The sequence below is a fragment of the Heterodontus francisci genome, chromosome 31, assembly GCF_036365525.1.
Source record: "Heterodontus francisci isolate sHetFra1 chromosome 31, sHetFra1.hap1, whole genome shotgun sequence".
Classification (NCBI taxonomy): Eukaryota; Metazoa; Chordata; class Chondrichthyes; order Heterodontiformes; family Heterodontidae; genus Heterodontus; species Heterodontus francisci.
This window is the reverse complement of record NC_090401.1, coordinates 59,957,141-59,983,423: the sequence shown is the minus strand read 5'-3', so window position 1 is coordinate 59,983,423 and position 26,283 is coordinate 59,957,141. Positions and strand designations below refer to the sequence as shown.

General features: G+C 43.1%; 1 protein-coding gene across 2 annotated transcripts in view; it reads left to right on the top strand.

Annotated features, from left to right (window-relative positions):
- The first annotated feature begins 7,179 nt into the window (after window positions 1-7,179).
- Window positions 7,180-26,283, top strand: part of wasf2 (WASP family member 2) — a 52,480-nt gene continuing 33,376 nt past the window's right edge. The window contains exon 1 of one of the 2 annotated variants that reach the window (XM_068011717.1): window positions 7,180-7,311. The gene's annotated coding sequence lies outside the window, so the exon portion shown is untranslated. Of the gene's footprint in view, window positions 7,343-26,283 lie in introns of both variants that reach the window. The other variant, XM_068011716.1, reaches the window with a different exon arrangement.

Genomic DNA, 26,283 nt, shown 5'->3' with positions numbered 1-26,283 from the left:
GCTGATTTTTATCTGAAGCATGAATGGAAAGTGTCAGACGAAAAGTAGAAGCAGAGCACAAGAAACAGTGGTGTAGTTTTCAGTAAATCCAATCCTGTCATGTATCACACTGCACATTTAGTAATTTTTAGCAATCCATTCAAGTTAATTTGGAAATATGAAGGCAAGTTAATATGATTTTACTAGGGGACCCTGCTTTGAAGAGTACAGCTGCTTGCTCCTTGGTACAAATGTGTTGCATCGTGATGAGACCAGATGACAGTTGAGGGATTCAGTCGTGAGACAGACTATTTGTTGGTATTTGGTGGGTAAAATTCTTGTGGTTGTGGAGTAAGTTATAATTAAAGAAACAGAATTAAGAGAGACCTAGGCAATCAGAGGATCTTTGTGCATGGAATTTTGAAATCCATAGTTTATAATGTTTTGTAAGATCTTTTTCTAAACAGAATGAAGAGTTCTGGCTCAGAGATAATTGGTATTATCACTCAAAGCAGCCACATTATGGTCGATGAATAATTGTTCTATTGGTGCAGTGAGAGGCACTCTTCTGTTCCTCAGATTGAGACACATGGGGCTGAATTTTCCTCATGGAAACAGGAGTTGGGAGTGTTTTCAGGTCCTGAACCCGCCTCTGGTGGGAAACTGATTACAATCAATATTTTCACTTGGATGGGCCATTAACAGGTACCCTGTCAAACTAAGGGTGGCGGGTGGGCTCTCGAAGTTGGAGGGCCAATCAGAGGCCTTCCAGCTTCAGAGAAGGACCTGGCTGCAGTACAAGCTAAGTAACTGGGAGGGTGCTTAAACAAGAAGGTACCCTCTCAGCCACTTTTTAAAAACTTTTTTAAAAAGCAGCCAGGCCACCACTGTGGGGGGAGCTCCTCTAAAGGCTGTAAACCCATTCAGGCAGGCAGGAAGCCAGGAGCACTGGCACCCCAGCCAGCCACTGGGTGCCCGCCTCCAGGCAGTTGATCTGCCTCCCATTGCATCAGGAAACTGAAGGCCAACAGGAAAAAAACCTATCTTTAACAAGGCTCTTAATGAGCCTAATTGCCTGTCCGCCATGTGGGGCGGTTGGCCTTCCTAGGCCCCTTGGCCGACGTTGGGAATGGGGTTGGGAAGCCGGCACACCGGACGGCCTAGTGATTTTCAGGCCCCATCCGCCTCTGTTCCTGTCATTGGCGGGGTCTGAAATTTCAGCCCCTTTTTACAGCAGAACTTCACATTGTATCTGATCCGTTTTTCATGAATGGCCTTTTGTGAATTTTGTTTGTTGTGGCTTGACTTAGCATAGGCGGTATTAAGTTATAACAATTTTTTTTAAAATAATTTTATAAATGACTTGGGAGGATGTGTAAAGGATGTCTCTATTTGTCCTTATCCAAATAGGGCGCATAGTACACTCCAGCGGAAATGTATGTGCGTTTCCTTCCCGCCGTATTGTGGTCTTAGTAGGATAAGTAGTATTTGAAAAACAGGTGCTGCTCAGACCAATTTCTAGGCCCAACTCTTTATAAAGTTCCCAGGCTTGGAAAAGATGATTCCCTGATTGCTGATTTTGAGACATCAGGGAGGGAGAGCTGGGAAAATCGCTAGTCTTTTCTTTGGTCTCACTTTTTCTTTTTATAATTTCTTGCTTTTTGTGAAATTGTGGATTATTACATTCCATTAAAAACCAAAAACTCAGCAAGAAAGGCTCACTCAGGAAGTTATGGCTAGTATTAGATTAAAAGAAGAGGCTTACAATGTTACAAAAAAGAGTAGCAAGTCTGAACATTGGGAATGTTTTAGAAACCAGCAAAGGGCCACCAAAAAGTTGATAAAAATAGAATATGAGAGTAAACTAGCCAGTAATATAAAAACAGATTGTAACAACTTTTATAGGCATATAAAAAGGAAAAGAGTAGCTAAAGTAAATGTTGATTCCTTAGAAGCAGAGACAAGAGAAATTATCATGGGGAATGAGGAAATGGCAGAAGCATCGAACAATTTTGTGTCTGTTTTCACAGTAGAAGCTGCAGGTTTCCTACCAGAAATTGATGTAACCTAGGGGCTAAAAAAAAGTGAGGAAATTAATATCAGCAGAGAAAAAGTATTGGATAAACATAAGGGAGTAAAATCTAAAAAATCCCCAGGACCTGATGGTCTACACCCTAGGGTTCTAAAAGAGATAGCTGCAGAGATAGTGGATGGGCTAACTATGATTTTCCAAAGTTCCTTGGATTCGGGAGTGATCCCATCAAATTGGAAGTTGGCAAATGTTGCACCACTTTTCAAGAAAGGAGGGAGCAAGAAAACAGGGAACTACAGGCCAGTTAGCCTAACATCAGTTGTTGGGAAAATGCTGAAATCTGTCATTAAGAAAGTCTTAACAACGCACTTAGAAAAGCACAATATGATTGGAAGAGTCAACGTGGTTTTACTGAAGAGGAATCCTGTTTGACAAATTTATGAGTTTTTTGAGGATGTAACTAACAACAGATGCACCTCTACATTGCTTTCATTGTTCTCACCAAAGCCTTTGACCTCGTCAGCAGACGTGGTCTCTTCAGACTACTAGAAAAGATTGGATGCCCACCAAAGCTACTTAGTATCATCACCTCATTCCATGACAATATGAAAGGCACAATTCAACATGGTGGCTCCTCATCAGACCCCTTTCCTATCCTGAGTGGCGTGAAACAGGGCTGTGTTCTCGCACCCACACTTTTTGGGATTTTCTTCTCCCTGCTGCTTTCACATGCGTTCAAGTCCTCTGAAGAAGGAATTTTCCTCCACACAAGATCAGGGGGCAGGTTGTTCAACCTTGCCCGTCTAAGAGCGAAGTCCAAAGTACGGAAAGTCCTCATCAGGGAACTCCTCTTTGCTGACGATGCTGCTTTAACATCTCACACTGAAGAGTGCCTGCAGAGTCTCATCGACAGGTTTGCGGCTGCCTGCAATGAATTTTGCCTAACCATCAGCCTCAAGAAAACGAACATCATGGGGCAGGACGTCAGAAAAGCTCCATCCATCAATATTGGCGACCACGCTCTGGAAGTGGTTCAAGAGTTCACCTACCTAGGCTCAACTATCACCAGTAACCTGTCTCTAGATCCAGAAATCAACAAGCGCATGGGAAAGGCTTCCACTGCTATGTCCAGACTGGCCAAGAGAGAGTGGGAAAATGGCGCACTGACACGGAACACAAAAGTCCGAGTGCATCAAGCCTGTGACCTCAGTGCCTTGCTCTATGGCAGCGAGGCCTGGACAACGTATGTCAGCCAAGAGCGACGTCTCAATTCATTCCATCTTCGCTGCCTCCGGAGAATACTTGGCATCAGGTGGCAGGACCGTATCTCCAACACAGAAGTCCTCGAGGCAGCCAACATCCCCAGCTTATACACACTACTGAGTCAGCGGCGCTTGAGATGGCTTGGCCATGTGAGCCGCATGGAAGATGGCAGGATCCCCAAAGACACATTGTACAGCGAGCTCGCCACTGGTATCAGACTTACCCATTGTCTCTCGAGATAAGGAGGCCAAAGATAAACTGGTAGGGTAGATAAAGTGGAACCAGTAGATGTAGTATACCTGGATTTCCAAAAGACATTTGATAAGGTAATTCAGAGAGAGCAGAAGGCAGATACTCACCAATCCTGTTCCACTCCCAACCCTCCCTCTGGTGCTTAGCAAGATCAAGAGGGTGTGCTGGGTCTTGGATGTTTGGGAGCAGGTCAGCACGATTTGGTAATCTTCCTTTGAGAACAAAGTTGCAATCAGTGATTTCCTTGAATAGTAATAAACCAGAAACTCTGAACTTCACAGATGTTGCACAAGAATGGGAGAGAAGAATGCAAATAGGCCATCTGACCAACTGAAGTTAGTTTTCCTTCCTGCCTCTCCACTCCTAGTATCAACCCAATACTCACAGGAGTGAAGCTACAGCAGGCACGAGTGGTTTTTAAAAACAAGCAACAGAGTAAATCCGGCATGGACTTGATGGGCCGAATGGCCTCCTTCTGTGCCATAATAATAATGACTCTAAAATTTGCAGGTACCTCACTAAAGGTTACCGGGCAAGATAAGGGCTCATGGAGTTGGGGGCAATATATTAGCATGGACAGAGGATTGGTTAACGAACAGGAAGCAAAGAGTGGGGAAAAATAGGCCAGTTCCGAAGAAGGGTCACTGACCCGAAACGTTAACTCTGCTTCTCTTTCCACAGATGCTGCCAGACCTGCTGAGTGGTTCCAGCATTTCTTGTTTTTATTTCAGATTTCCAGCATCCGCACTATTTTGCTTTTATTTTAAGGCATTTTCAAGTTGGCAGGCAGTGAGTAGTGGAGTGCTGCAAGGATCAGTGCTGTGGGTCACAGCTATTTACAATCCATATTAATGACTTAGATGAAGAGACAGAGTAATGTATCTAAATTTGCTGATGACCCAAAGGTAAGTGGAAAGGTAAGCTGTGGGGAGGATGTAGAGAGGCTGCAAAGAGATATAGACAGCTTAAGTGAGTGGGCAACAAGATGGAAGATCGAGTATAATGTTGGGAAGTGGCAAGTTGCTCACTTTGCTCGTAAGAATAGAAAAACAGAATATTTTTTAAAAGGTGTAAAACTTGTAAGTGTTGATGTTCAAAGAGACTTGGGTGTGCTTGTACAAGGAATGCTGAAAATTAGCATGTAGGTACAGTGAGCAATTAGGAAGGCAAATGGCATGTTGGCCTTTATTGCAAGGGTTGGAGTACAGGAATAAAGAAGTATTGCTATAATTCTACAGGGTTTTGTTGAGACCACATTTGGAATACTGTGATAAAAGCAAAATACTGCAGTTGCTAGAAATCTGAAATAAAAACAAGAAATGCTGGAAATACTCAGCAGGTCTGGCAGCATCTGTGGAGAGAGAAGCAGAGTTAACATTTCAGGTCAGTGACCCTTCTTCTGAAGATATACTTGCATTGGAGGTGGTACAGCAAAGGTGCTCTAAATTGGTCCCTGTGATGAGGGGTTGTCCTATAATGAGAGGCGGAGTAAATTGGGCCTGTATTCTCTGGAGTTTAGAAGAATGAGAGGCGATCTCATTGAAATAAACAGGATTTTGAAGTGGCTGGAAAGATAGACACTGAGAGATTGTTTCCGCTGGTCGGGGAATCTAAAACACGGATACACAGTCTCAGGATAAGGGGCCAATCATTTAGGAATGAGATGAGGAGAAATTACTTCACTCAAAGGGTTGTGAATCTTTGGAATTCTCTAGCCCAAACAGTTGTGGATGTTCCATCATTGAATACATTTAAGCCTGGGATAGACAGATTTTTGATGTCTCAGGGAATCAAGGGATATGGCAAGCATGCGGGAAAGTGGAGTTAAAACCTAAGATCAGCCATGATCGTATTGAATAGTGGAGCAGGTCCAGTGGGCCATATGGTCTACTCCTGCTCCTGTTTCTTGTGTTTTTGTGTTTTTAATATATGGAGTCTTACTTTTTGCGTTTAGAGGTCTCACTTTAAGGGATTTTGCCTTTTGTGTGTACAAAAACTTGTATTTATAAAGCACCTTCAACATGTAAGAGAATCGTATATTTTTGTGGAGGGAGGTGTGCAGTCATGCATTTTTACGAATGGGGCTTATATTATTGTGTAATTGCATGTGGCACTCATTGGATTAGACATGCATGTCTGGACATCACCTCCAAAAAGTTGGATATTTGTGGACAGATGTATAATCTTCTCCTGCCTAATGCACAACTTATAATTAGTTTCTTTAATTGCTGTTAAGAGCCAACTGTGTAACAGCCCTGACAACCAATTTCATCTGCAGCGCCTGTGGAAGAGTCTGTCACTCTAGAATTGGCCTTTATAGACACTCCAGGCGCTGCTTCACAAACCATTGACCACCTCCAGGCGCTTACCCATTGTCTCTCGAGTCAAAGAGGCCGAAGAAGAAGAAAAGTACTCTAGATAATGATAATAGATAATGTTGCTTCAAGGGTCCAAAGGTCAGTGCAATACCTCTGTATGCCTAGCTGGCACAAACTAACTCCTAACCACTAAGAACCTGTTTGAACACAAGAACACAAGTGCAGGTACAAACAAGAAACAATGTTGGAAACACTGAATGTGGAAATTTAAATTGTGCTAATGAAATCTGAACCATTGAGTGAATCACACAATAATATTTAATATGCTAGATAAAAGGTTGGCATTCAATTTTCAGAAACTGTGGGAAAGATGCTTCACCATCAGGAATTATGTGTGATGCAGAAAGGAAGGGAAAATCCTGATAAATGCAAAGATGCTGTCTGACCTTCTGTGGGTTTTCAGCATGTTCTGCCCTTGTTAGACAAGGAATCGCAAATTAGACAAGGACTGTCGTAGAACCCTCTCCCTGCAACAGTCAACATCATCGCATTTAAGCACCCGCATTCCATTTAAAAAATAGTTGGATATGCACTTGAAGTGCTGTAACCTACAGGGATACGGACCAAGAGCTGGAAAGTGAGATTAGGCTAGATCGTACTTTTTTGGCTGGAGCAAACAGGACGGGTCGAATGGCTTCTTCCTGTGCTGCCAATGTCCCATGTTTGCAACACTATGTTTCAGATTTCCAGCATCTGCAGTATTTTGCTTTGATCCTATGTTTGCAAGTTATTGCAGAAATATTTCAAATTTGAAATGTCTTTTTTTTTAAATACAAATGGTCCAAGGGAAAATAATTTCAAGATAGTTCATATTGCAAAATAAGCCAAATTACTACATAAAATGCCTGAAGCTGCTCCAAACCCTACACAGAGACCAATCCTGAGAATTTCAGCCTCTGCACAGACCTGTTTGGAATGTGCAACATCAGGACAGCACCAACATTTCTATAGGGGAGCACAGATTCATTAATAATAAGCAAAGAAACAGTTTTCTTTTATATATTAACTATAACTTTAGATATTTTATACTCTTTATCATTATAATATTAAAAATATAACGTCCTATAATTGAATAATTTCTTATTTATAGTACAAACAGTTTTAACCCCCCCCCCAGGAATCGGTAATGGTCTTTTCGGTGTCTCAGGTTTGGCATTACGTCACCCCTCAATACGGAAATGACGAAAATAAATTGACATCAGTTATACCCAATGAGATTTCAGAGTCCGAAATTTTACCGGAAGCCCGGGGCTGATTAGCCTATCGGGGCGGGCCCAGGCGTTGCTATGTCGGGTTGAGTTATGGCGGCTGATGGTGTCTGTGGAGGAAGCAGCTCGGGGATTTGAGGGAAAAGAATGGCCGCGGCCTCTGTTTAAGATGCGAATGTGGAAGTGGATCGTATCGAAAGTGAGTTCGAGAGAAGTTTTTGCCGTTTCAGGTATGAGCTGGAAGTTTATTTTTTGTGGTGTAAGGGCGGGACGGAGTCCGGCCTGGCCGCTGCCAGATTGTGAGCGCCGGTCACAGGCGGCCTCCCCGGGGCTGGGTCTTACTTCCTGCCAAATAGTGAGGCTCTCCCCAGCACCAAACTTCCCTTGGAGAGTCTCAGTCTGTGTTACAGGCAGTAACTGCTCAGTCAAAATTCATGCACAAAATGCTGCAAACACTCAGTAAGTCGGGTAGCATCTGTGGAGAGAAGGAGAGATTCCTACATGCTGCTGTGACTTTGCAATACTTCCCTTTATAAGATGTCTCCTGTAAAATGCTCCAGACAGGTGCACGTGCATTGAGCAAAAACAGTTTGCAATGTTCCAGTTGTCAGATTGAAAGCTGGGCTTGTTTTGTTTGCCTCTTGTTTCTGCAGCAGTACTTGCTACAGTTAAGTTTCCTTGCTGTGTTTGTATCAACTGTTTCACATGAGGACATGGAAAGATTTTTTTTTGCCAAAATGTTTCAGCTTAAGCCCAAACTTGTGATGCACCGTCGCGGGCATTTAAGCTTTCATTTTGAGGAAGGGGAAATACTTTGTTCCGGATTGTGCTGAACTGAGCCATTTGACTGCACTCGTTTTGAGGGAGTCATCTAGATTTTCATATCTTACTCCTCAAAATTGAATTATCAGATGATTTGAAGTAAAAAAAAAACTTTGAACTGAGTAATTGACTATTAGATATAAAAATGTATGTTTTGTTTTGTCCAGGCTTTAATGTGATGCTTAAAATCTGTTATAGTAACCTGCTTTTGGATATAAATATCTCACTTCCTCATTACACTTTTTTAAAAGAAGCATTTGTTAATCAAATTGGAGTCTGATGTAGTGTTGTAAGATTGGAAATTGAAGTGTCATAAATCATCTGTTGATTGGAATGGTTGTGTATACAATCATTGAGTCATACTTGGGAGTGTATTTAACTATTCTTGTGCCTTCCCACAAGTCACTGCTGTTGTGAGCCATGTATATTGAGGGAAGACTCTTAAATCTGACTAGAGCTTTGAGCAAAATATCTTTTTTTTAATTTAAAAAATGAGCTTTTAATGCCACTGGTTACTTTTCACTTGTGTACTAAATCTCAGAGCTTTAAAAAACCCTGAAAACACTGGAAATCTGAAATGTAATTGGAAATCCTGGAAATATACTGCAGATCTGTCACATGTGAAAAGAGAAAAAATAGAGTTCAGTTAATAGATCCTTTACCAGATCTGTGCTGTTTCCTGGTCATGTACAATGTTTTTTGTAACAGTGGGCCTATTTAAATTCTGTACAATTAAATTACTTGGGAAATGTGACTACATCGGAAGTGGGAAGTTGCAGGTCTCCAACTTCTACCATGTTAAAGATAACAGTTGCTTCCAAACAAAGTAACTTGGTCAAATCACACCTTCGTTGCCTTGAACGTCACAAGGCTAAGTGGGGATTGTATACTGATGTCAAATTTAGGGCTGAAATTTTTTTAAATTTGTGTTGAGGTGGCATTAAGTCATTAAGCCTTTGTATCATGGTCCTCGCTAGGTGTAGAACTTTCCTCTAATTTCTTGTTGAAATTTCTGAGTTTTAAAAAAAAAATTTCATCTTGCCCTAAAATCTAGAATGGAGTATTTAATCACATGCACACTGTTTCTGACTTGATTTCTGGCAACCCAAAGTTCTGCTGTATGGTGGCATTTGCTAATGTGATTAACATCATGCTGTCAAACTAATCCCAAGGGATTTCACACCCATATGTGTTCAACAGCAACAGAGGGATGATTCTGAGCTTTGATAGTGTTGGAACATGATCATCAGGTCACTAATAATGGGTTCGGAGAATGAGGGAAAGGCCAAATATCATTACCCTATCCATTCCCACCTGTTGTTGTCTGCCAAGGCTCATTCCCAGCCCATTTAGCCCACTCTCAGCTGAGGAACATGGGGATGAAATAACTTTTGGTGTACATACAGTTTTCAGAATATGGGAGGTGAAACATTATTCTACCCCCCTCTCAAATAAAAACAGAAGTTAGATGGGCATGTGTAATCCCTATGCCGCCAACTTCCAGCTGTCAGCTGTGTTCAGGCCAGGCAGAAACCAAATGGTACAAACAACTGTTTCCTGTCTGTTGTGTCACCTTTTTTGGTCCAGGTTGCATGGAGAAAAGGAGGTGGCAAATCTGGTGAGTGTGATTATTGTGCTGACCCTGCCTCCTCCTCATGTTAGGCCTTCATTGGGGTAGAGAGAACTGCCTTCTGCCCCCAGCAAGAATTCTCCATCTTTGGGCTGTGGACTCATTGTTTGAGTTCCATTTGTTTTCCTATCGCTACATGTCCTCCCCTGCCATTTTATGCCAGCACTATGCCCTGAAAATAGCTGATAAACATTTTAAAGGTGGTGGATGGTGTAGTGTCAAGAAAGTGTCATCAATTAAGCCAAAAATGATCAGTTATATTTAAATCTGGCCTATATGTGACTCCGGAACCACAGCAATGTGCCCATTCCTAATTGCTCTTGAGAAGGTGGTGGTGAGCTGCCTTCTTGAACTGCTGCAGTCCATGTGAGGTAGGTACAACCACAGTGCTGTCAAGAAGAGAGTTCCAGGATTTTGACCCAGTGACAGTGAAGGAACGGTGATATAGTTCCAAGTCAGGATGGTGCGTGGCTTGGAGGGGGGACTTGCAGTTGGTGTTCCTATACATTTGCTGCCCTTGTTCTTCTAGGTGGTAGAGGTCGCAGGTTTGAAAGGTGCTGTCTAAGGAGCCTTGGTGCGTTGCTGCAGTGCATCTTGTAGATGGTACACACTGCTGCCACTGTGCGTTGGTGGTGGAGGAGTGAATGTTTGTGGATGGGGTGCCTGTCAAGCAGGCTGCTTTGTCCTGGATGATGTCGAGCTACAATCTGTAACCTCGTGGCCTGACATATCCCTCACTCTACCATTACCATCAAGCTGGAGGACCAACCCTGGTTGCATGAAGAGTGCAGGAGGGCATGCCAGGAGCAGCACCAGGCATACCTCAAAATGAGGTGTCAACCTGGTGCAGGTACAACCCAGGGCTGTTACATGCCAAACAGCATAAGCAACTTGTGATCTACAGAGCTAAGCGATCCCATAACCAACGGATCAGATTTAAGCTCTGCTGTCCTGCCACATCCAGTGGTGAATGGTGATGGACAATTAAACAACTAACTGGAGGAGGTGGCTCCACAAATACCTGATGGGGGAGCCCAGCACATCAGTACAAAAGATGAGGCTGAAGCATTTGCAACAATCTTCAGCCAGAAGTGCATAGAGGATGATCCATCTCTGCCTCCTCCTGAAGTCACCAACCTCACAGATGCCTGTCTTTAGCCGATTCGATTCATTCTGCGTGATATCAAGAAACGACTGAAGGCACTGGATACTGCAAAGGCTATGGGCCCTGACAATATTCCGGCAATAGTACTGAAGACCTGTGCTCCAGAATTTACCGCGCCCCTGGCCAAGATGTTCCAGGACAGTTATAACACTGACATCTACCCGGCAATGTGGAAAATTGCCCAGGTATGTCCTGTACACAAAAAGCAGGACCAGTCCAACCTCGCCAATTACTGCCCCATCAGTCTACTCTCAATCATCAGTAAAGTGATGGAAGATGTCATCAACAGTGTCATCAAGCGGCACTTGCTTAGCAATAACCTGCTCAGTGATGCTCCATTTGGGTTCCACTAGGGCCACTCAGCTCCTGACCTCATTATGCCTTGGTTCAAACATGGGCAAAAGAGCTGAATGTGAGGTGAGAGTGACTGTCCTTGACCTCAAGGCAGCATTTGACCAAGTATGGCAACAAGGGTCCCTAGCAAAACTGAAGTCAATAGATATCGGGGGGAAATCTCTCCACTGGCTGGAGTCCTACCTAATGGAAAGGAAGATGGTTGTTGTGGTCAATCATCTCAGCTCCAGGACATGACTGCAGGAGTTCTTCAGGGTAGTGCCCTAGGCCCAACCATCTTCAGCTGCTTCATTTAATGACCTTCCTGCAATCGTATGGTCAGAAGTAGGGGATGTCTGTGCAATGTTCAGCACCATTCGCGATTCCTCAGTTAGTGAAGCAGTCCACGTAGAAGTGCAGCAAGACCTGGACTAAAGGCCTGCTTGCGTCTGCAAACGAGACCCGACAATCAGTTAACCTACCTTCCGTTTTTCACTTTGTTCCTTACCTGCACAAGCTTAGAATAACTGTAACGAAACCACCTTTTTAAAGTCCAAAACGTAAATTAACATTAAAGTCACTTACCTGAGGTGGTGATAGAGTGTATCTGATTCGGCCTCGACCTGACCTGAGCCCGAATGCTAGAACCAGAAGCACGACCCGACTCGACTCCGACACATGTCTGGTCCGGTCGAGTTCGGGTCGGGTAGCAGGCCTTTAACCTGGACCATATCCAGGCTTGGGTTGATAAGTGGCAAGTAACATTTGTACCACACAAGTGCCAAATTATGACCACCTCCAACGAGAGAGAATCTTACCATCATGGCATTGCGATCGCTGAATCCCCCACTATCAGCATCCTGGGGGTTACCATTGACCAAAAATTGAACTGGAATAGCTATAAAAGTACTGTGGCTACAAAAGCAAGTCAGAGGCTAGGAATCCTGCGATGAGTAACTCACCACCTGATTCCCCAAAGCCTGTCCACTATTTACAAGGCACAAGTCAGGGGTGTGATGGAATCCTCTCCGCTTGCCTGAATAGGTGCAGCTCCAACAACACTCAAGAAGCTTGACACCATCCAGGACTAAATAGCCTGCTTAATTAGCACCCCATCCACAAACATTCATTCCCTTCACCACCGACGCACAGTGGCAGCAGTGTGTACCATCTCCAAGGTGCACTGTAGCAACTTACCAAGGCTCCTTAGACAGCACCTTCCAAATTCGCAACTTCTACCTTTTTTGTGTTATTGTGCAAGTTAGCTCTGGTTTAGTACCCTGAAAACATGAGTTCCCTGTGATGAGACTACTTTCTGTTGACTAGGTAAGTTACAATATAATCCCTGAATTGTAACATTCCAAATGTAGTATCAAGAAGTCAATGGGAATTGGGCGGGGGAACTCTCCACTGCCTGGAGTCATACCGAGCTGAAAGGAAGATGGTTGGGTTTGTTAGAGGCCAGTTATATCAGGAGTTCCTCAGGATCGTGTCCTAGGCCCAGCCATCTTCAGCTGCTTCATCAATGACCTTTCTTCCATTGTTGGGTCAGAAATGGTCATGTTTGCTGATTGGACAGTGTTCAGTCCCATTTGTAACTCCCCAGATAATGAAGCAGTCCATTTCTGCATGTAGGAAGGCCTGGATAACGTTCTGGCTTGGTCTGATAAGTGGCAAGTAACATTTGCTCTACATGAGTCACAGATAATGACTATTTCCTACAAGAGAGAATCTAAACATCTCCCCACCACCCCCCACCCACCAAAACTATTGACTTTAAAATGGCATTATCACTGAATCCGCCACCAGAAACTTAACTGGACCAGCCATATAAATACTCTGGCTCCAAGAACCGGTCATAGGCTGGGAATTCTGTGGCAAGTAACTCGCCTACTGACTCCCCAAAACCTGTCCTCCATCTATGAGGCACAAGTCAGGAGTGTGATGGAATAGTACACCTTGCCTGGATGAGTACAGCTCCAATAACATTCAAGAAGTTCAACAACATCCAGGACAAAGCCGCTTGCTTGATTGGCACCCCATCTATCCCCCCCCACCCCCCTTTAAATATTCACTTCCTCCACCACCAGTTCACAGTGCCAACAGTGTGTATCATTAACAAAATGCACTGCAGCAACTCGCTAAGGCTCCTTCAACAGCACCTTCCAAACCCGCGGCCTCTACCACCTAGAAGAACAAGGGCAGCAGGTGCATGGGAACACCACCACTTGCAAGTTCCCTTCCAAGGCGTACACCATCCTGACTTGGAAATATGTTACTGTTCCTTTCACTGTCACTGGGTCAAAATCCTGAAGTCCCTCCATAATGACACAGTGGATGTACCTACACCACATGGACTGCAGCGTTCAAGAACGTGACATCTTCTCGACAGCAATTAGGGATGGGCAATAGATGCTGGCGTTGCCAATGACGCCCACATCCCATTAACAAATTACAAAAAAAAGCTTTTTCTCTAAGTTGCAACAGGATTGTATCAAATACTGTTGTCTTTTTTTATGAATTGCAGATTGGCAAAAATGATTTTCCAATCACGCAATTTGAAACAAGTTGTTTTAATAACCTAAAGATATATGAACAAGCAGACGTAGTTTAACATGGTGTGATATATTTTTCCAAATACACAACTCGCCACCTTTCCAACCTTGCGTTCACTTACAGTAAACTCAAGCTACCTTGACATTACTTGTCAGCTGCCATGGAACTTTAAACTACTCAGCCTTACATCCTACAGAGTTTTCAGACACCATATGAAAACCTCCACCATGGATCCATGAAACATTATGTTGGCTTTGCTGGTTTTATTGTTTTTCTCCACCCCCCCCCACAAAATGTTTTGGCCATTGATCAAATGCCCAAGTGAAAAGAATACTTCTAGATGGTTGCAAGAAAGTGATGTTGTTTATTTGTCAAACAGTGACACAGATGTGTGGCAGTACAAGTAGATGGGTGGGGCAAATAATAAGTGACTGAAATCATCCAACAGGAAGTATGCTGGTGGTTTAAGATCAGAAGTATATGGGGGAGGGGGAAGAAGTTTAGCCTTCATCAGTTGTCAGCTATATGTAGGCTGGGAGGGGGTGATGAAAAGTCTTGGCTTTATAACCAAAGATTCGCATTAAACTGTAATCTGTGAACTAATCATTGAAACAAGCAATTTAAACAGATGCCCTAAAACAAGGACTGAATTTTGCTGGTTTACTTGTGGCATTTCAAATTCATTTCAGTGCTTAGTTTCATAAATTTTGGTTTTATGATTTTGGAGAAGAGGGGGAAAAAGTCTGTGTAAAGCTGCACAGCAGACAGATTGTGAAGTGGTTGATGTTGAGGAAACTTCAGTTTTGCAGAAGTCTGTAGGAAATAGCACTGTGTCATGCAACTGGTGAGCAACCGACATGTAACTATTTTTGTCACCTTGGCAGGAGAACAAATATCAATCACACTGGTTTAATTCTTTACTTTTCAGTTTGTATTGCATGGTTCCTAGGAGATCTTGATGTATTTCAAAGGACCTCATGGTTTTTACAAAAACTCATACACTGTGCAAACAAATGCAGCATGTCAAAATAAGTTTTTTTTTCCCTGTCGCTTGCTGTATGATAGTGCACTATTGGATTGTATTAATTGTAAATTCATCCGCTAGCATCGATCACGTCATTCATGCTTAATCTAGGAGCCACTTGTAGCTCAGTGACCTGCTGGTTCATATGTCCCTGGCCTTAGTTCATGGCTGTCTTTTTTTCCTCTACTGGGGGATGTGGGTGTTGCTGGCAAGACTGGCATTTATTTCCCATCACTAGTTGCCCTGAGAAGCTGGTAGTGAACTGCTGATAGTGATGCCACATTGGTGTGGGATTGGAGTCGCATATAGGCCAGACCAGAAAGCTTGTCAGATTTCCTTCACTAAATGGTCTTAGTGAAACATTTAGGCTTTATGACAATCTGGCAGTTTCATAATCATGCTACCAATTTTATTTCCAAATTAAAAAAAAATGTAATTCAAATTTTCAAACTGCCATTCACTGGATTATTAGCTCAGGCCTCCAGATTACTAGGCCATTAACATGATAGCTCTGGTATGTGGCTGAAGATGGATTCATGGAAAGGGAGAGAATAAATGATTCTTTAAGGTAGGTCTTTGCACCTGGCCCTCATGTAGTTCAATGGTATGGCTTTTGACACTTGACTTCTGGACTATGTGATATTAATTTCAAATACCTTTGTTTTGTCTTGAAGATGAATATTTTTTGTGATGATTGTGGTGTTTTGCTGGAGTTTTCAGTCTTGACCAGTTTGAGGGAAGTGCTCAGTGAAGGTCCACTAGCTCCACCAGTCTGAAAGTAAATCCCAGGGCCACGGTAGCCTACCTGCTGACAGATTAATATTTTATAAAAGGTGGGCAGTTAGGATTGTATATTAAAATATTCTTTTTCAAAATTTAAATCAGGGACTGGAGTTGCACATTGAAGGGAGCTGCTTGGTGGTTGTGATGTTTCTCAGATGGGTGCAGGCGTAACTGTTTAAGGTACTCCTTGCTGATGCCAACCTCGAATTATATAGAATCACATCCAATAAACATGGTTTTCTTGGTATAGCTCACTAATGTTGTAAAATTGATCCCATTTATATTGAGGGGTGGATTTCAGAGCACTCTTGGCAATAGAAAAGCAGTGGTTTTGAACCTGTAGTTTAAAAACTGAATTACAACTTTTGATTTAGATCATAGACCTTTAGTGATGGTTGGGGAAGTTCTTTTTGGATGGTCTGAATGCCCAGTCCTCCAGCCAGAGAAGCTGTTGTTTTATTAGCTTCTGATCATTTATGTGTCCATGTCCACAGGTACAAAATGTAATCTTAGAAGGTTAATGGAATGCTGGCCTTTAGCTCAAGGGAGTTGGAATTAAAAGTCCAAAAGTGATCTTTTCTGCAGCACTGTCTTCAGCTTTGGGCACTGAATCGTAGGAAAGGTATAAAAGCAAAATACTGCAGATGTTAGAAATCTGAAATCAAAATAGAAAGTGCTGGAAATACTCAGCAGATCAGGCAGCATCTGTGGAGAGAGAAACAGAGTTAATGTTTCAGGTCTCTGACCTTTGATCAGAACTGGCAAAGGTTAGAAATATGATAGGTCTTAAGCAAGTGAAGTGGGGGTGAGGGGGAAAAGAACAAAAGGGAAGGTGTGTGATAACACAGAGGGCCGGACAGATTAACTGACAAGGAGGTCATGGGGCAAAGGCAAAGCGAGTGTGCTAATGGTGTGATGAAAGGCACTGCATTAGTGCAGAGACAGTGTTAATGACAGAATAATGAGCAGCCCTAGCCAAAAACACAAACATAAAAAACCCAGTTTATGGCAGGTACATGGTGAAAATGATAAAACAAAACAATATAATAAAAAAAGGGGGCCAATCATGCTCTGAAATTATTGAACTCCGTGTTTAGTCCGGAAGGCCTATTCGTAAAATGAGGTGCTGCAGTCCAAGGACAGACATGTGGGCATGAGAGCAGGTGGGTGTGTTGATATGGCAAGCAAGCGGAAGCTCGGGGTCATGCTTGTGGACTGAGCAGAGGTGTTCCACAAAGCGGTCACCCTATCTACGCTTGGCCTCCCCAATGTAGAAGAGACTGCATTGGGAGCAGCAAATACAGTATACTTAATTGAAAGAAGTACAAGTAAATCCCTGTTTCATCTGAAAGGAGTATTTGGGGTCCTGGATGGTGAGGTGAAAGGAGGTAAAAGGGCAGGTATTATACCTCCTGTAATTGCGTGGGCAGGGGATGAGGTGTCGGGTAATGGAGGAGTGGACCAGGGTGTTGTGGAGTGAATGATCCCTTCGGAATGCTGACGGGAGGAGAGGGGAAGATGCGTTTGGTGGTGGCATCACGCTGGAGATGGAGAAGGATGATCCTTTGTGTAGGCTGGTGGGGTGGAAAGTGAGGATAAAGGGAACCCTGTCGCTGTTCTGGGAGGGAGGGGAAGAGGTGAGGGCAGAAGTGCGGGAAATGGGTTGGACACGGTTGAGGGCCCTGTCAACCACAGTGGAGGGAAATCCTTGGTTGAGGAAAAAGGAAGACCTGTTGGAAGTGCTGTTGTGGAAGGTTGCATCATCAGAGCATTGTTCTCTCATTGAACAACTTCTCCTTCAACTCCATTCACTTCCTTCAAAGGGTCCGAAGAAGGGTCACTGACCCGAAACGTTAACTCTGCTTCTCTTTCCACAGATGCTGCCAGACCTGCTGAGTGATTCCAGCATTTCTTGTTTTTGTTTCAAATAAAAGGTGTTGCTAGGGTACCTGCATGGGTTCTAGTTATGTCCGTCTTTTTATGGGGCATGTCGAACATTCCTTGTTCCAGTCCGACTCCTGCCCCCTCCCCCAACTGTTTTTTGGATACATTGATGACCGGTGCCATTTCCTGCTCTCGCCCCGAACTGCAAAACTTCATCAACTTTGCTTCCAATTTCCAGCCTTTTCTCACTTTTACATGATCCATCTCCAACACTTCCCTTTCCTTTCTTGACTTCTCTGCCTCCACCTCTGGGGATAGACTGTCCACTGATATTCGTTATAAGTCCACCGACTCCCACAGCTACCTCGAATGCACTTTCTCACACCCTGCTTCCTGTAAGGACTCCATTCCATTCTCCCAATTTCTCCATCTCCGACACATCTGTTCTGATTCAACCTTCCACAACAGCGCTTCTGATATGTCTTCCTTTTTCCTCAACCAAGGATTTCCCCCTGCACTGTGATTGACAGGGCCCTCACCTGTGTCCGACCCATTTCCCGCAATTCTGCCCTCGGCCCTTCCCCTCCCCTTCCCCTCAATGCGACAGGGTTCCCCTTGTCCTCACTTTCCATCCCACTAGCCTACACATCCAAACGATCATCCTCTGCTATTTCTGCCACATCCAGCGTGATGCCACCACCAAACATGTCTTCCCCTCTCCTGCCGAATCAGCATTCCAAAGGGACCGTTCCCTCTGCGACACCCTGGTCCACTCCTCCATTACCCCCGACACCTCATCCCCTTCTCACCGCACTTTCCTATGCAATCGCAGGCGGTTTAGTACCTGCCCTTTTACCTCCTCTCCTCACCATCCAGGGTCCCAGACACTCCTTCCAGGTGAAGCAGTGGTTTACTTGTACTACTTTAAATTTACTGTACTGTATTTGTTGCTCACAATGCAGTGTCCTCTACACCGGGGAGAGCAAGCGCAGATTGTGTGACCGCTTTGTGGAACACCTGCACTCTGTCCGCAAGCATGACCCCGAGCTTCTGGTTGCTTGCCATTTCAACACACCCCTCTACTCTCATGCCCACATGTCTCTGTCTTTGACCTGTTGCAGCGTTCCAGTGAACATCAATGCAAGCTCAAGGAACAGCACCTCATTTTCCAGTTAGGCACTCTACAGCCTTCCAGACTGAACATTGAGTTCAATAATTTCAGAGCATGACTGGCCCCCTTTTTTAAAATCATTTTTCACCATGTGCCTGCCTTAAACTGGGTTTTTCATGTTTGTGCTTTTGGGTAGGCTATTCACTAATCTGTCATTAACACTCTGTCTGCGCTAATGCTTTGTCTTTCACCACTCCATTAGCGCACACTCTTTGCCTTCGCCCGTGAACTCCTTGTCAGGACAAAGGGCTGGAGAGATTAACGATCATACACCTTCCTTTTTGTTCTTTTTTCAGGAAAGGTATGTTGGCCATGGAAGAGGTAAAACTCATTTACTGAATAGTTTGAAGGATTAAATTATCAGGACTGGTTGTGTAAACATGTTTTGTGTTCCTGTTGTGTTTAGATGGTTGAGGGGCAATTTAATTGATCTGTGAAAAATGAGAAAGGAATTTGACAAGTTAGCTATAAAGGAATGCAGAACAAGAGGGCATAATCTTAAAATTAGAACTAGGTAATTTAGGAGTGGAATCAGGAAGCAATATTTCACACGCTGGGTAGTGGAAATCTGCAACTGTCTTCCCCAAAAGGCTGCAATGCTTGGTCAGTTGAAATTTTCAATTGACCAAGATTGATAGATTTTTTGCTGGATAAGGGCATCTGGGGATATAGAATGGAGTTGAGGTACAGATCAGCCATGATCTTAATTGAATGGCAAAACAAACTTGTGGGGCTGAATGGCCTCTTCCTCTTCATATATTTGCAGTGATGCTGGTTAATTAGTGAAATATTACACATTAATTAAAGAAAAATAAATCTTTAACTGAGGTCTTGGCAATAATATATCCAGAGCATAGGATTCAATAGATGCAGTAAATGAAGTCTGGTATCTTTGCATAAATTTGCCCTATTGCCCTGCCCCTGTTACCAAAGGAAAGCAAAGCTCAGTTATGCAACGACCATGGTAACAGAATCACATTGTGTGATAATTCTGGGAAGAAATCCCTATCACTGTATCTTGTAGTGAGAGAGAGAGAGGGGGGGGCAGCTGCTTGGAGCAAAAGGCATGGATTAGCCATGTCTGCTCCCATAGCACTGTATTGATATATTCCCTACCAGCAAATCACCTAACTATTTCCCTAGATTTTTCCGAGTTGAATACTTTTCATTAGTACTACCCATCTCTCTTAAATGTGGGCCCACTTTGAGCCAGTTGTTATTAGAAAAAATGTGCTTATATTCTGAGGGCAGCTGAACCTTAATGTCAGCACTCCTGTCTACCCAGAGAAAAAAATAGACACTCAGGAACCTCCTTTTATTCCCCCCATTCTAAACATGGCAGCTACTTAAGGAGCTTTTTATAACCAAGTTCCTACACTATCCACTGCTTTTTCTTGCAAAATATTTAGCTATTTATATGCAAGGAGCAAGTTGTCAGAAAAAATCTGATCTCTCCAGGGTAGTTGCAAAATATTAATTTACTGTATAGTGGTGCAACCTTCACATGATGACCAAACAATTATTTAGTTCTGTAATGACCAATGCTTTTTTTTAGAAGCATAAGCAGCTGACTTAGTTACAGAAGAACTCTTAATTTCTGTTAATTTATTTTTATGGATGTAGTTAATGTTGCATACAAATTCATTAGAAACTAACCAAGTCATACAAATTAAGGCTTCTGCCCCAGCCTCAGTCCTCCTGCTAAATCCCCATTCATGCTTTTATTGCTGTCAGATTTGACTGTTCGATTGCTCTCCTGGCTGGCCTCCCATTCATCTCTCTCCATAAAATTCACAAAACTCTGACTCTATCCTAACTGGCACTTGGTCCTGCTCATGCATCACTCCTATACTTGCTGATTTAGTTGGCTTCCAGTTCTGCAGCACCTCAAGTTTAAAATTGTCGTTGTTTTTAAGTCTCTCCGTGGCCTCATCCCTCCCTATCTCTATAACCTCCTTCAGCCCCCTCAGAACTCTGCATTCCTCCAACTCTGGCCACTTATGTAACCCTACTCCCTTTGCCTCACCGTTGGTGGCCTTGCCTTCGGGTGTCTAAGCCCTGTGCTGCATGATTCTGTTCCCTAAACCTCTGCCTCTTGACAAGCTTCTCTTTTTAAAACCCACCTCTTTGACCACACTTTTAGTCACCCGTTCTAATATCTTCTCCATTAGCATTTTTGATACACTTCTGTGAAGCAATATAAATGCAATTTGTTGTAACTATCTTTTGGGGAAACTATGTGATCTGCAAGGTCATTTCTGCTCTTGGTTTGCAGAAAATGAGGCACATTCCCCAGCCATGAAGATTTTTTATAATTTCTTGTGCCTGAAACGTTTTATGCTTGTTTAAAAATGATTTTATTCATAGCAAGTTTAGCTACTTGGCAAAGTAATGAATCCTTTATTTTTGTGCTGTTATCTTCCTGTGATACTGTCATTGTTGAAGTTGTTAGGATATGAATGTCACTGCATTCTTTTGCACCTGTATGTGGAACAGAAAATAATTCCCTGAAAAATATGTTTTGTGGTTTAAACTTCAAGCAATAAGCCTTTGCATCACATGAATGCAGTGTTGTATAGATGTGAATGTAACGTGCACTTTGGGTGAGCAAATCTTTTTAAGAGAACTCGATTACATGAGGAAAGTTGCTTCAGAAGAAACAAATGGAGAAACTCCTTTGTATGTTCTTATGAAGTCTCACCTAATCATCATTCTTGTGAAATGTAATAACTACTTGATTTTTGATTGAATCAGTTCTTTATATTGGAACAATATTCCAGGCAACTAATGGTACTGAGTTGGCCGAAATCATCTTTAGTTGACTGAAATTGTAGTTCCTTTAGGTTTCTCTAGTTAGGTGCTATGTATTACTAAACAAAATAACTTTACAAATACTGATTCATTGCACAGATTTTAATCATCTACTGTCGCAGTTGCACGTAGACTATTCGATTTTTAGTCTTTATATAGTTACGACCAGGTGAGAAAGGGGTCTAGGGTTCCCTCTCAGCCTTCACCTGGATCTTACCGTAACAGGGTTTAATCTTAAATACACCATGTATTTAGCTCCCCCTTGGTGAATCTTTGTTCACTGCTTTCCAATTATAAGGCAAAGAAACCAGCACAAACAGGTTTTCTTAGGTTTAAAGAAGAAAGGTTGAGATTTATTGAACTTAAACTCAAATTCAGTTAACGCCGACGATACACGATGCGCCCACGCTAGCATGCATACGCGATACACCCATGCAGTTAGAGACAGAAAAGAGCAGAAGAAATAAAGTGAAAAAGTTTGAGGCAATATCTGATGAGGGTTTTGGTTACTCTTTGAACTCGCGGTAAAGTCCTTGATTGTAGGTAGGTCTTTTTGTTGGGGCCCAGTATTCTTAAACCTTGTTCGATGTAGGAGACTTTTCTCTCTTGAAGTTCATGTGTCCTCAGTGGGCCCAGAGGCTTGTGAGAAAGAGATGGGAGCAGACTGGAGAGGTCTTCTCACTCCAGGAGCAAAAAAGATTTTCCTTTGAGTTCAAACTCTTTGTACAATTCAGCAAAAACTCAGGTTGCCAAGCAGGTTAGTCATGTGACTAGCTGGTTTGACCATGTCTGTTTGTGGATTCTCTTGTGTTGGCTGACCCTGGAATGTGTCTTACACACAATACCTGGTGCTCAAAGTCCATTGTGGGTTACATTGGATCAGGGAATAGCCCCTTTGTCCCTCCGAGCACTGTCTGTTAGTATGCAAATGTTTTTCCAGCCACATCTGATCGGTTTAACAAGTCAATTCCTTCCTCCAGCAACAGTTTTAAAATCAATGTTCATAATGACAATTAATATGCCTCTTTCTTGGCAGGTGGGGGTTTGTTCTTCTTTGGCCTCCTTATCTCGAGAGACAATGGGTAAGCGCCTGGAGGTGGTCAGTGGTGTGTGAAGCAGCGCCTGCAGTGGCTATAAAGGCCAATTCGAACGCTGGCAACTGACTCCCACGACTTGTGATCAATGTCACAGGATTTCATGTCGCGTTTGCAGACGTCTTTGAAGCGGAGACATGGACGGCCGATGGGTCTGATACCAGTGGCGAGCTCGCTGTACAATGTGTCTTTGGGGATCCTGCCATCTTCCATGCGGCTCACATGGCCAAGCCATCTCAAGCGCCGCTGACTCAGTAGTGTGTATAAGCTGGGGATGTTAGCCGCCTCGAGGACTTCTGTGATGGAGATACGGTCCTGCCACCTGATGCCAAGTATTCTCCGGAGGCAGCGAAGATGGAATGAATTGAGACATCGCTCTTGGCTGACATACGTTGTCCAGGCCTCGCTGCCATTGAGCAAGGTACTGAGGACACAGGCTTGATACACTCGGACTTTTGTGTTCCGTGTCAGTGCGCCATTTTCCCACACTCTCTTGGCCAGTCTGGACATAGCAGTGGAAGCCTTTCCCATGTGCTTGTTGATTTCTGCATCTAGAACCAGGTTACTGGTGATAGTTGAGCCTAGGTAGGTGAACTCTTGAACCACTTCCAGAGCGTGGTCGCCAATATTGATGGATGAAGCATTTCTGACGTCCTGCCCCATGATGTTCGTTTTCTTGAGGCTGATGGTTAGGCAAAATTCATTGCAGGCAGCCGCAAACCTGTCGATGAGACTCTGCAGGCGCTCTTCAGTGTGAGATGTTAAAGCAGCATCGTCAGCAAAGAGGAGTTCCCTGATGAGGACTTTCCGTACTTTGGACTTCGCTGTTAGACAGGCAAGGTTGAACAACCTGCCCCCTGATCTTGTGTGGAGGAAAATTCCTTCTTCCGAGGACTTGAACGCATGTGAAAGCAGTAGGGAGAAGAAAATCCCAAAAAGTGTGGGTGCGAGAACACAGCCCTGTTTCACACCACTCAGGATAGGAAAGGGGTCTGATGAGCCACCATGTTGAATTGTGCCTTTCATATTGTCATGGAATGAGGTCATGATACTTAGTAGCTTTGGTGGCATGACAATATAAAGATGCAAAAATAACAACACTAGCAGTGTGAAAATGAAGATAGTATGCTTCATATTTTTTTAAACATCGTTATTTGAAATGGTATGCCATTGCAGCTTGCCATCCAGTATAGCATGTACACATGCTTTTCCTGTAAATTCCAGTTGATGAAATAACAAGTATTTTTAGAATCATGAACTACTTGGCTAAAAGTGGTGGTGGAGGGGGAGAGAGAAAGTGTCAGCCATTGGTGGAGAGTGATGTGATGTCTTAAAATATGAGCTAGATGGACAGTTGCCAGTAAATATTTACAGCATTGCTGGAATGTAGACCAGCCATTCAGAGACTCATAGTTATCTGGGATGAGCTTCACTGCCTTTGCTAGTCAGTCTGCAGCTGTTTCCACACGCAGTTTAGGAAGGACTGCAACATTTCCGATGGGAAATCTCCAGTTAGTGAACTGAATAAAATTTGTGCAATATATGGCATAAGTTGGGCATCTTGTTGAAATATGCTGGGCCAGGGGTCAGATCGCTTTATGGTCTGTTTAAACTGTAGAGACAAACTTGACAAGATTAACAGTTGCATTGGTGAATTTACTAGCGCTCATTTTAACCCTTTGCATGCCAGCTCTTGTGTAATTATTTCAAATCCTGCCAGATCCTTTTTGAGAGTTAGCGTGATTGGCATATTGTGTTTGCTTGAATTTGTTTTGTACCAGTATCTTGATTTAAAAATAAAGTATTGATTTAAAAAATAAAGTATTCATCTTAAAATGAGAATTTTCCTGCTGCACAATCCTTGGACTTCTGTCACTTGGGGAACAATCTTGACGATATGTAATAACAATTTCTTTGTCATTGCATTTGGAAGGTTGGAAGAAGCAGTGTTCGAGTGTTCAAAATTGGAGTCAGCATCTTTTAATGACCAAATTTCTATTTACTCTGTTGCTATTGACTGAACTTTCTTCAGATTGCACCATATAATGGATTAATAAATTCCAATGCACTAATAACTTTGGGTCTTAGACCAAGATCAACAAATTATAATGCCTAGTATTTTTTTTTCAGACTGTTCGATACTTCAGATTTAGGTGTTGGGTGCAATGGATCCTTCCCGACATTGAACTTTGGTGCATGGAAGGGCATTTAAGGTTTAATACATACTTGAACAACCCTGGTTCAACAGGCTGTAGAAGTGTAAATGGAAATTAAAGTATATGCCAGCATAAACATTCTAAATGACAGCATTATTGTGGAGTGAGTTTCACAGTGTTTTTGATGCAGAATTTTAAGGTGTGGCTCTAGAAATGTCATGTTCCTGGCTTAAACACTAAGAAGCCTTGTGTTCTTACCCCGGCAATTCATTTTGACAGCCCAGCTACAACTCTCTGTTGCAGAGAGTGGACACTGGCCTGGATGACATGTGCAGGCGATGTCACCAGCTAGAGCAGCTTGAGCTCTGGGTTTTGGAGCGTGAGCGGCAGCTGGAGTCACTATGGGGCATCTGTGGGGCTGAGAGCTTTGTGGATAGCATGTTTCTGAAGGTGGTCACCCCACAGCTTAAAAATGTGCAGGGAGAAAGGGAATGGGACAGGCAGGCAGGGATCCCATGAGTGCATCTTGCTCTTTGAGAGTAATGGTTCCTCTGGGAAGTGCAGGCAGAGCCAAGTCCACTGCATCATGGATGGCTCAGCTGCATGGGGTGGGAGTGGGGAGAGGAAGAAGAGTGGAAGAGCAATCGTGGTCAAAGATTCGATAATGAGGGGAACAGGACAGGTGCTCCTGCGACTGCAGACATGAATCACAGAACATTGTATTGCTTCCGTGATGCCAGGGTCAAGGATGCTGTTGAGTGGCTGCAGGACATTGAGGGGCAATGGTGAACAGCCAGAGGTCATGGGTCATATCCACACCAATGACGTAGTGTTATGACTGAGGCGGGAGGAGTGCACTGTTTTTTTTTCCTAGTTCCACTTCTCCACGGGTCACAACATATATTTAAATGTGTACCTGGTTACCAATACTATCAATCATAGACTCTATTTTATCCCAGAATAAAATGCACCAACTAGGTTTCTTTACTAAACAACAAAATTATCAGTTTATTACAAAACAAGACTTAATTAGTAGAAAAGCATTAACACAGATTGAAATGAGAGTTTCCTTTTTTACCTTAGCCCCCCCTCCCCCAACGCGCGCGCGCACACACACACACACGACAGACTCACTCTTTTTAGAGCTCTGTTACAAAAAAAAATCAAAAGAATATGTTGGCCAAATATTTGCTAATTCTTGAAGGAAAAAACAGAAGCTATGGAAAGATGTCAGTTGTCCCTTCTTTGGTTTGGTGTCCTAGATATCTGTAGATGGCTGTCACTGGGATCTTTCCAGAACAGTTCTTTTCAGTCGATATTGAAGATCAGTTTGGCAGGTTTTTCAGGAGAAATGCAGCATCAGTTTCTCTATTTCTTACACTTGATTTTCATGAAGTTCTGAGAGATGGAAGAGGGTCAGATGGTGACTGTTCTCTTGGCTGGTTTTCTTCAACTGCCTTCAAAACATTTCATACTCCAACATACTGTCCAAAGCAAAACCAACACTATCTCGAGAGTCAAGCCTCCTGACCCCTATAAATCTTGACCCATCACTTCTTCTCTGTAAACATCTCCACCAAGTCAGAAAGCTCCTGCTGGGTATTTATCTGAAGACAGGTGACTTCCAGTAAATCTTGTTTTCAAACAAGACCTCTGTGTACTTTCAATGACCTCAGTGAAAAAAACATACATGGAATCCTTTTTAGTTTTCCCAAATAAAAGAATGTCCATAACTCTAAAAT